Source organism: Lactuca saligna, chromosome 6, assembly GCF_052625555.1.
Source record: "Lactuca saligna cultivar CGN05327 chromosome 6, ASM5262555v1, whole genome shotgun sequence".
Classification (NCBI taxonomy): Eukaryota; Viridiplantae; Streptophyta; class Magnoliopsida; order Asterales; family Asteraceae; genus Lactuca; species Lactuca saligna.
The window spans coordinates 95,471,961-95,484,174 of NC_136422.1; the positions used below are offsets into that span (position 1 = coordinate 95,471,961).

Below are 12,214 nucleotides of genomic sequence, written 5' to 3' on the forward strand. Positions count from 1 at the left end.
GGAATGTTTCCGCCATCGGTTTCGGGGTATGACAGTACACTTATTTACAATAAACTTCCGGTTCAACAATTCATCAGCTACTATTTAGTTTTAAAAATGTTAGTAAAAAGTTATATTTCTTTTAACATTGTTCTAAAAAAGTTTAAAAATAATTTTAACTTGGTAATGAAAATGTTAGTAAAAACATTTAGAGATGGCGTGCAATAAGTTTAAAAAAGGCTATAAAAAAATTAGATAATTTTAAAATTTAAAAAAAAAAAAAAAAAAAAAAAAAAAAAAAAAAAAAAAAAAAGTTGTAAAGGAAGTTTAAAACAAGTTGTAACTTTTTAAAAAATGATTCGTAAAAACGTTTGTAAAAAAGATTATAATTTTTTTCTAAAAGTTTGTGTAAAAAGTCTTTAAAACTTTTAAATATATTGTAAAAGAATGAATATGAACAAAAGTGTTTGGAACAAATTTGTAAGAAAACAAATTTAGATCAAATTTATAACAAAGTTAGCGTGAAAGTGTAATATGTACATCACATACAAATTTATAATAATATGTCGTAACATATAAATTTCAGACAATATATTAGGTTTTTTTTTTACAACTTTAAAAGTATTTTATAGTTTGTTTAATAAAATCAGTAACAACTTAAAAAATGTTTCGCTTTGTATCGAATAAAATGTCAAATAAGTCGTTGATTGTAATAAAAAAAATAGTTAGTTTGTATCGATAAAACCATGTCAAATAAGTTGATGTTTGACAAACATATTTAAATATGGTGGTTGGAACAATGATTAAGTGATTTTTTTTCAAAAACAAAATACTCCCATTCTGAAAGTTAGATCTCATGACCAATTAGTACAGAACTTTTTTTCTTCTTTTTCTGCATATACTTTGGTCTCATCCTTCTCCATCTCTCTCAATACAAGGAAAGGCATAACAGTTGCACCCATGGCTTTTCATTAATCCTTTTAGTAAAGGTCCTAAAATTATATCTCCTTTTCTTGTTCATGTTTTTTCTTCAGCTGGATGCACTTCTATACTTACTTTCATTCCGACGAATCAAGTGTAACTTTAGTTTCCGCTTTTCTTACTCTCCCTTTTAACTTGCATGCATTTGTCAAACCTTTTTACTCTATATTTACTTACCCTTTTGTTCTTCCTCTAAAGCTTTTTTTTTCAGCTAATCCTCGAATCTTTCTTGACAAATTCCATCTGTTGTTTTGCCACACTGAATCCTCATGCCAAAGTCATATTTGATGTTCATATAAATTAAATCTTTTCTTGATTTGATGATTCGACTTTCAACGACAGATTGTAATTATGTTCAAAATGGTTGGTTCTTGTTGTGTTTTAATCATGATGCAAGAACTTCTGTGTGTTCTGTTTGGTGTCAGTGTGTGTGAATAATCAACATGTGCTTTGCATAATGGGTTATGAACTACAAATAGTATATGCTTTTTTTTAATACTATGAATCATTATTAAAAGTGAATCTACTTTATGATTTTTTTTTATATCTATGGCTATGCATAGTTATGATAAACAAGATTTCTTAAATTATGAATTCTCAGATGAGGAAAGTTATTATGCAGAAATCATCTGTTGCTTAGATTTTACAATTTTTATTAATTAAAATTTATTTATTACATGTACAATTATTCTATCATTAGCAACTGCTTCGCTTAATGATGTCCGGATCTTCAACACTAATATATATCTGATCACTTATCTACCCATCAAGATTCTAAAAGATGCATTATGTTATGCGAATCCAAGACTGATGAGATTAATTTTTCGATGTGGATTTTTATGCAGAGTTTCTAAATGAGAAAAGTGATGACGAGTAGAGAGTTTTGATTATATAAACGATGCCGAACAGCTATGGTTTGCACTGCAAATGAGTTATTAGGGTCTTAGAGTCTTGCTCCTTGATGAAGACATCAATTCTGCAACTGTAATAAAATCAAAACTTGAAGAAATGGATTATGTTGGTTAGTTACTTTAACTCCAAACTGTTCTTGATTTATTTAGTTGTGAATTTATTGTGCATGACATTTCCACATGTTTAGTTGAAGCTCTTTACTTTATTATAATTTATGTTCTTGAGATTGTCTTAATCATGTGTTGTGCAAAAAAAAAAATTAAGATAAAAGAAAAACTCTTCTCGTATGTTGATGATCACGGAAATGGAGTTCGAGTATTTAAGTTGTTTATCTTTTGAGTCAGTGTTTTAGTAGAATTACATCTAAATGTGTTCAAAACCGGATAATATTTTTATGTTCAATACATAAACTATTACCTTTCAGTTTTGGTTCCATATGTTTGCAATTTTTCATCGTTCATATCACATTCGTTTTAATTTGTATATAATATGTTATAGATTGTATATATTCATATTGGGGGCTTTCCTAGTTTGTTATAACATTGAGAAAGAAATCATAAAGTTATTTTATGAGTTTTGAAGTAAATCTATTCACATAACGAATAGAAAATTAATATTAATATACTATAATATTCCATAGTATTTAGCTTAAATTTTGAAGGGTTTAAAACCAAAGTTACATTTTGACTCTTGAACTCAAATCAGATGTGCAGTAAGACCATTTAGAAAATCAGAAGTCTATAAAATAATAATGCTAAAAGGAAAAATCGATTCCCCTTTCACTTAAAACAGAATATAAATATAAGTATTAAATAAATAAATTTCGGATGTCAGAAATCCGAAATCTTTTGAAATCAATATCCAAATCCAAATCAGAAAATTCGGATAATTTCGGATTGGATTTTAATATCGGGTATCGGATATTGGATATTTTTGAACACCTCTAATAAGTCTCTAAGCTCTTTATTATCGCAAATATTCACCATATACACTGGAGGTTATCTCACTTTGGCATTAATGTGTGCAGTTTCTGCTTTCTATAGTGAGAATGATGCATTATCGGCCATTTCGGAAAAATCTAAAGGCTTCCATGTAGCTATAGTAGAGGTATTGAAGTTTTTTGAATTTGATATATTTTTTTGATGACATGTATACTGTTGGTGCTAAGTCTTTGGAAATTAATATTTTCCAGATATGGGTGTTACAAAGTGGCACCCGGTTGCCTCCTTTTGAGCCTGTTCTTGATTTATTGGCTTCAATTTGAGGTGTTTTATGTATTTTTATATTTTGTGATAGGTGAGAGCAGGTAACCAAGATGGAAGGTTTAAATTTCTTGAAAGGGCGAAAGACTTGCCTACAATCAGTATGCCTCCTTAACCACTAATCTAAATTTCTATGATGATAAATCTCTTAATACCAACATAAATTGAGTTTCTTCCGGTTTTGATTGCAGTGACTTCAGATGTGAATTGCATCAGTACCATGATGAAGTGCATAGCAGTAGGTTTTATTCAATACAAGATTGTTTTTAAGGGTTAAATGCAATAAAAAGCAACAGATTTGTTGATTAATGCATTGTACTTTCACTTTGTCCTGTTAAAGCATTGCACTTTAAAAAATCTACCAATGTCATCTTAATATAATGCAAATTTTCTTACTATAACTAGGTAGATTTTTCAAAGCACAATGTCCTAATAAGATAATTAATAGTGAAAGTAAAATGCTATAGTTAGTACATTTTTTTACAATCCACTTCCTTGATAAGATTTTTTTTTTGGAAAATTCAATGTTGTAAAGGGAAAAAATGAAAATACAATGCTAAAATGAATGAATAAATGAAAGTATATTATTATTTCTTGCATTTATTCATATTTTTAATAACCAACTAGTCTTAGGCAACGTTTATGTTTTTCCCCTATTGAGTATCATCTTGAAAAATGATGTTTAAAATATATTTTAGAAAATAACAGAAAAAAATATTAATGTGAGCAAGTATCTCAAGTTACGACAAAGTGAAAAAACCTCTTTTTTTTTTACGAACTATCTAAGTCATTCTTTATGTACTAATAAAAAAACATGCATATATGCTTAACATATTAAATTGTATATATTGATCAGTGGACTAAATCTTTTCCCAATTAAGTCAAAAGAAAACATTATCAAAATCGTTTTAATATTGAAGTCTCAATGATAGTTCCTTGAGAAACCATTGTCCAAAGATAAACTCCAAAACATATGGCAACATTTGGCTTACAAGGTAAGTAAGTTTAATTTCTATTGTGAACTAATAAATTCATTACCTTTCACTTGTTTTCTAATAACGGGATTGTGAAAACTTCAAGCAGGCGTTCAATGCAGGACCAAAGGATGAAAATGAACAACTGATTCATTTGGAAGAAGTAGGTATAAAGCAAGAAATCATTCAAAATCAAGAACATAATGAGGAGGTATCAGTTGAAAATGATAAATATCCAGCTCCATCAACCCCACAGTTGAAGCAAGGAATAAGGCTAGTTGATAATGAAGATCAAACTAATCTCTCAACTGAGAAAGAGAGTGTCGAACATGATGGTGAGTCCAAATTTGTCGAAATTACTTGTGATGATCATTTATTTGTTGATAATATTATTATGGAGACAAACTCCTACAAGAGTTTGGATGAGGGAATCAACAAGCCTTCAAATAATGAATGTTGCCCCGATCCTAAAAATGATGGTAAGAAGCAAAACGAAGCATGCGAGCATCCTGTTTCACGTTCTAGTAAATCCGGTCGAAGAAAGATCAAGGTAAAGATGATGATTGATATGGTTTATTTGATTAATCCTGAAATCACTGTGCCTCATAGATAATTTATATATAATTTATGATGCACGCTATGCTCGTGCCTAATGCATACTTGTATGTTTAAGTGTGAGGCACACTGTGTGCGGTACATACTTATTGAAGGGTTTTGTACATAAGAACATTCCTAAGTGCGCATACAAACCCTAATGCTCGGATCTAGGTTTCTCTAATTAAACATGCATTGAATCCAAGACTGCTAATGACTTATTAGGTATAAGAACAACACAAAACCAAAGTTAGAAGCATACCTTGAAACACTTGTTTGATCTTCTTGTTCTTGGAGCTTTAGAGTCACAATTGTCACTCCTCTAATGGCTTACAAACACCAACTAGCAAACAGGATAATTTGAGAGAGAGGAGATGGGATGGAATTCGACCAGAGTATCCTTACTTTAGAAGATGTGTCGAATTCTCTATCCCATAGGGTCTATTTATACTTGTAGACTCCTTAAGGGTTACAACTTAAACCCTAGTTGGATAACTATTACTCGAAGCAATCCAAATCCTTCCAAGATAATGCCTTGGACGAATTTAGGACTTATCCTAGCCTAGAATTCGTCCAACCCTTTATCCAATAAGGATTTACAGTCTAAAGTTTAACTATCAAGCAATTGACAGTTTATACCCTCTTATTTAATTAATCTCTTTAAGTCACCAAATTAATACTAATTAATCTATAACTTATATTAATCAAATAACTATATTATTATTCCATATTAATAATATCTATTCTCTCATAATAAATCGTCCTACCAAGTTGCTATGGTGAAGGCAACCCAAAAGAACCATGCACAATCGGGTCAAATACTTGCCTAATATAGTTGCAGCCTTAGACACTATTCCAACAGTCTCGCACTTGGATAAGTCTGGTAACTATATGCGCAGGCACACTCCGATTTGCAATCGTAGCTCTCAAAGACACTGTCAAACTCTGATCTAATCAATCTTGTCCTTCAGATAAGGGATTATACAGTCCTCTGTTAGATATCATGCTGACAATACTATGGAATAGTTAGTCCGGCATTTTGTTTCTCAATTTCCGATTTATTTGACATAGAACTTAATCGAACACATCAATTCAGTTCTAACCGAGCCTGGCACATAAGTCAAACCAAATCATCGAGCGGCCGAGATATCACTTTTTCCTTCAAAGGATAAAGTTACAGATAAACTTCGACTTATATGCATTTACTTATTCATTAACCAACTACACACAATAATGCGTTTTATAACATCGAGTTACCAATGCGTTTTCGCATTATCAATGTACAATCAATTAACCAATAACAAATCATATATCTAGGTTTTAAGACTATATGATATTATCGTCTTGCGATCACCTTTTACTATCTTATTCCATAAGGTGATTCCAGCAAGCGCGGGTTTGTTCCGATGCTCAAAACTAGTTCATAAGCACTCATGAACGTTGCAACAATCTTTTACTATGTATAAAACTATTTAGACACTCTACACACCTATTCATGACAATCTTCATTCATACCTACTTCCAACATATGAACGATTGTGGACTATTTGAACAATTCGATTATTCTTAATAAACTCAATTATTCTGGAAGTCAAAACATGCAAAGTGAAACAATAGTTAAACAATTAACATAAGACAGTAACATTACTTATAAATAAAACTCCTATATTTAATCATCAAATGTTAATTACATTTATCTATTACACGTTTCTAATGATGGGTTTTGGTCATAAGACATCCTATGTGCTCATACAAACCCTAATGCTTGGATCTAGGTTTCTCTATTGTACATGCTTTGAATCCAAGACTATAAACCCTAATTCTATCATACATATAATCATATTAACATGAGAATAAGTTTATAGTATTACCTTGATTGTTATGTAGCAATAACAATCACAAATCTCCTTGAATTGACTTTGGAAGGCTTAGAGTCACAAGTGTCACTCCTCTAATGGTTCACAAACACCATAAGCAAGAGGATGAAGAGGAGAGAGGTTGGAGGCTGCCAAAAACGTGCGTAAACCCTTACAAGAAGCTTAGCCACGTTTTTGAGCTTTAAGGGGTCTTTATATAGTTGGGCTATTAGGGTTATCTAACAAGGAAACCCTAATTTGGATGCTTAAGCCCTAAGCAACCCATAGACTCCTTTAATTAAGCCCATGGATGATTTCCTTATGGGTTTCCCATTAGAATTCGTCCATCCCTTAATACAAGGCAATCCATGGCCCAAATTGCAATTATCTTATAATTACAATTCCATTCCCTTAAGTTTAATTAATCTCTTTTAGTCACAAAACTAATTACCAATTAATTATTGACTAATATTAATTAAACAATATGATTTCTCCTTTAATATATTATTCCCATAATATATTAATAAATCATATTTAATCCTTACTCTCCATAATTCATCCTATCAAGTTGCTTTGGTGAAGGCAACCCAAAAGGACCATGCACCATCGGGTCAAGTACATACCAAAATAGTTATGGACTTAGACACTAATCCAACAGTCTCCCACTTGGATAAGTCTAACAACTATTCTGCGTATGACTTCAGATCCCGATCTGCAATCGTAGCTTTCCAAAGCCGCTGTCAACTCTGATCCTATCAGATACGCGTGTCCTTAGATAAGGGATCATATATTCCTCCATTCTTGATATCATCTGAGATATGATTTCTAATCATTCTCTTTGTACTACTTCTCGATTTCTGATTTATGACGACAGACTAATTGACCAAATCAAATTAGCCCTAGCCCGGCCGAGCATTTACGTATGTCATCACTAAACCATCGAGGGGCCCAAAGATATCGCTTTTATCCTACCTTGGATAAAAGGAATGGATAAACTTTGATACAATGCTCGCTTGCAGTCACTAACCAAATCACACACAACAATATGTTTTATAACACCAAGTTACTAGTGCGTTTACATATTATCAATGTACAATCGATTAGCAAGATACAACTCACACATCTCGGTTTCAAGAATATAAGATGTTATCGTCTCACTAATCACTCGAGATAGTGATCCAAGTGAGCGTGGGTTTAATCCAATGCTCAAATCATATTCATAAGCACTCATGAACGTTGCAACAAACATTTGCTTATGTCTAATACTTTTCTAGACAATCCACACACCAATTCATGACAGTCTTCATTCATATCTACTTCCAACATATGAATGATTGTGGCCCGTTCGAATAATTCGATTATTCTTAATAAACTCAATTATTCTGGAAGTCAAAACATGCAAGGTGAAACACAAGAATAATACTAATCCCATATGACCTCAAACCTTTGAGTATAAACAAAACACGTTTTATTTATCACCATATCGATTACTCATTATTTGTCGTTTCGGGTAATCAACTTCTTACTTGAATTATTACACTTGTCCCATGCTCCTAGCATGCACACAATGTTTACCTATGGTTCTTACTTTTTGAAATAGACAAATTGAACACATTTCCAATCATTCTCATTTTACAACTCCAAATCCATTTTCTTAAGTGTAAGAATATCAAATTCTTGTTACTTATAGAATATACTAGATTCTAACACTTTATGCAACGATCCTTTTGTAATGTCACTGCACCAAAGTCTCAAAGACTATTTCCAATGATATTACAAATTCCTCTATCGGAGATTGTTACAAGACAATTCCTTAGATATGATGTCTCTCACTCAAAGTACGTTCCTTTGAACATCCTTTTGCATATAAGTTTCTAATCTAGACATAGATTTTCAATATTTACTTCCCAATATGGACACGCTTCCATATTTTTCCATATGACAACTAATTTCTTAATAGAATCTTATCTATTCGTAATGATGTCGATATTGTCCATCCAATATGGAAACATTTCCAAAATTTCCAATACTATACTTCCAACTACTCACAAGCGACCAATCCTCGTCGAACTTTGGATTGTCCTTTGATAGTTGTTTAATTATTTTAGTCAAAACCAATTCTAGTCCCTTTTCCTTCTAAATGCACTAGACATTTGGAAAATTTTAGAATGGTCAAACATTAAATCATTTGCAATCGATCCTATACTCGAAGCGTATGGGACACGACGCACAATGTTTTATTTTCTATGTTCTCAAAATTCGAATTGTGAAGAGGAATGCCGTAATCATAATCGAAACTTTAAGAACACACTATGTACCTTTGACTAAATTTATCAATTGTTGAAATGAAGCATAATATTCTCTCCCTTAATTATAGCAAAACAACCTTTCAACTCTTACAACTTTGCAAAGTATGACTCTTGTTTTCTATAATTAATATTGCCAACTATGCAATACTTGCCTTAATAATCATACAGTCATAACATTTATGCTCCCACTATCATGATGATTATTATAAAACATAACACTTATGCTCCCACTAGCTTCGACATGTATTCATAAACATCTTAACTTTCAGAAAAAACAATACCTATTGAATTTCTTAAGTCCATGTTTTTAGTACTTAGTGCTTTGATAATCTTTTATCAAGACTTCTTGAACTTATACACTTTTGCCTTAGATAGTTCATATGTGTGTCTTAACAATTAAGACTAATTGCCAAACCTCACAATTCAAATTATGGAAAGGGATGCCGTAACCATGACCGAATTCGAGAATGCAATTTTACAATCACTATCTTTTAAAATCTTTCTTAGTGAAAGCATTTTCTCACAATCATTTTCATGAAGGAGGAAACCTTATGACACTTAGATTTAAACAGTGTATGTGTTCCTATCCATGTGAATTTGTTAAAAACCAAAGTTTACGACAAATTCAAACTCATATGGATCGAACTTTCTTAATCTTGATTTCTTGCCTTATGGTAGCACAGCTGCCCACCATGTTTTCCAAGTAGTTAAGCATCTTACCTTTTTCCTATCAATGCACCTTTCATTGATCAAGGTCCTTGCCTTTTACGCATTCAAATGAGAACTCATAGGACTCACATGCATAATTAACTCGATTGGATTGGCACAGAAACAAAATAATGTCTTCACGATAGGTTGTAAACCTCAACTCGTGTGCTAGTGATGATCGATAAGGTTTATTTGATTTGTTCTTGAAACTTTTCGAGACCATTAAGACTCCCACTGACTCCTTGACATATAAGATTCTCTTATCAAAAACATTTCTTGACAAACAAATATTCAAGAGTTAGTGTAGCTTATATCAAAACAAAACACTTCATAATTTTGGTCTTAGTTGGTCTTTGTCTTATCCAAGACATCACAACTTTCCACAATTGATGAATGTTATAAACCTTCTTAATACTATTCACTCAATGTCACAATCTTGACTTTAAGACTTGTTTTGGAACGAAGTATGATTGACTTCTTGATTTGACCATTTCTTCAATCTTTGATTCCTCTTCTTGGACATACAATTGTACCAAGACTCATTAGAGGATCAATTGAGATATGGTTCTTAATCATTAAGACCTATCATAAGGCATAAAAGCTACTCTCCCTTCTTCTTAAAATGGAGAAACTCTTATCTTTCTGCCTACTTGATTCTTCTTATTCATTTTGCTATTGATCTAAACCCTTTAATCAATTCAAAATTACACTTAATCTTGTAAGTGTAAATCATGACGAATATCTTTGTTACTCTTATGGTGAACTTGATCAACACACAACTTTGTGTACTCGATCTCCTAGTCCTTCACTTGACACTTTGTCAATGAATTAGTCCAATTTCCATAAATAACATAACTAAGAATCACATCCATTCGTTGTAGAAATATTCAAACATCAATTTTCATAACGATTTCATTGCAAGGAAATAAACAAATAAATAAGTCAAACAAAATTTGTTTTATTTATAAAAAGCAGCGGAAAAACATTTGTCCTTACAATGCAAAATCTATTGAAAACTATGTAAAAGAAAATTTCTAACAACTCTATCATAACTATCTAAGCTCAAAATCCAATCTTCAAGTCCATGAGATCGAGATCCATCTCTTGTGATTAGATTCATCTTGCTCTCTTATCAAGCTTCCTTTCTTTTCACCGATCCTTCAAAACATTTAAATGCAATCTTATCACATCATGTATTAAGAATCAATGAATAGGAACTTAATGGAGTTAGATAGTGGATTCTTACCTAAAGCGTAGTCATACTTTTGACTCTCCCATCTCTTAGATCTCTTAGGTAAATAGGGCAACTTCATCTCCAATGCCCCTTCTCTTGGCAATAAAAGCAAATTGACTCTTTTGGAACAACACATGGAACTACTTTAGACATCGCCTTTCTCTTATGATCAAACTTTTCGATCATTGCATGTCTTTCATTGCCATTGTCTATATCCATAGAGGTCTTGAAGGCAGATTCACCAATCAACTTTGCTTTTCTATTGCACCAAACCATTGCTGATTTAGCAGCAATAAGCATATAGGTGAGATCTATAAGGGTCACGTCGTAGTTCATCATGTAGTACTCTCTTACGAACTCACTATACGAGTTAGGAAGTGACTGAAGAACCCAATCAACAGCCATCGCTTCACCGACAACGGATCCCATCATTCTTAATCTATCAATGTGTGACTTCATCCCTAAGACGTGTGCACACACCGACTTGCCCTCTTTATGTTTACTTGCCAAAAGGGCTTGAGTGATATTGAACCTTTCAATTTTACAATCTTGTGGGTTAGGGAGAATAATTGGAGCAGGAGGAGGAAGTGAAGCATGATTTCTTGTTCCTCGATCGAATCATGGAATATCATCTTCATGTGGAATGCTTGTTCCACGGGACTTGAGAAGACCATAGTTGTCGAACTTTGACATCGGGAGAAAAAACGAATTCAAGTTAGTTGATTGATTGAGTCCTTGGTAAATCACCCAAATGAAATTCCAAGGCTAGGACCCAACACAATATCCTACAACTCGGGAGAGGGATGTCGTAACCCAAATTGCAGAACATTTGAAGGTAAGTGAATGACGATTCACTAATTTCCACCATGATAAACGAAAAAGAAATTTAAGTTTTAAATCTATGAAAACTCCTAGATCCTTTGAGATTCATTGAACATTTCAATGGCATGTTTAAATCTCGATATGCCCCTCTTGTTTGTGACTAGGATGCCGAGGATCACAAAGCGGGTGTGAATAACCATGCAAACTACATGGTGCCCTCACATGTTACAATCACCTATTCGATGTGCCGGTAAACCACACACGCTCCACCGAACTATGACAAACATTGAGTCACCCTTTGCTACCTTTGCTTAGAACCATTTAGTGTGCCGGTAAACCACACACGCTCCACTAACGTCTTCGCAAGGGCACAAAGTGTAATTTCATGGAATTGCATCAATTCACTTTTGCCTAAGTAACTAAGATTGGGAATTTGAAAAACATTTAGTTACTTTGTATTTCATTATACTTATAATGGAAGGTTTCGTCCTATCCTACCCGTTCGGCTAACGACCCTCCACTAGTCAAGAGTGCGGTGGGTAAGAGTGGATACCCATTCAATCGCCATTTTATAGGCAATTTC

General features: G+C 32.6%; 1 pseudogene across 1 annotated transcript in view; it reads left to right on the top strand.

Annotated features, from left to right (window-relative positions):
• The first annotated feature begins 1,809 nt into the window (after positions 1-1,809).
• The window catches only part of LOC145002795 (two-component response regulator-like APRR2), a 28,965-nt pseudogene continuing 18,560 nt past the window's right edge, over positions 1,810-12,214 (top strand). The window contains exons 1-6 of the transcript XR_013661874.1: positions 1,810-1,981; positions 2,900-2,979; positions 3,169-3,235; positions 3,326-3,396; positions 4,067-4,129; positions 4,218-4,658. The product of XR_013661874.1 is annotated as a two-component response regulator-like APRR2 (transcript). The remainder of the gene's footprint in view (positions 1,982-2,899; positions 2,980-3,168; positions 3,236-3,325; positions 3,397-4,066; positions 4,130-4,217; positions 4,659-12,214) is intronic.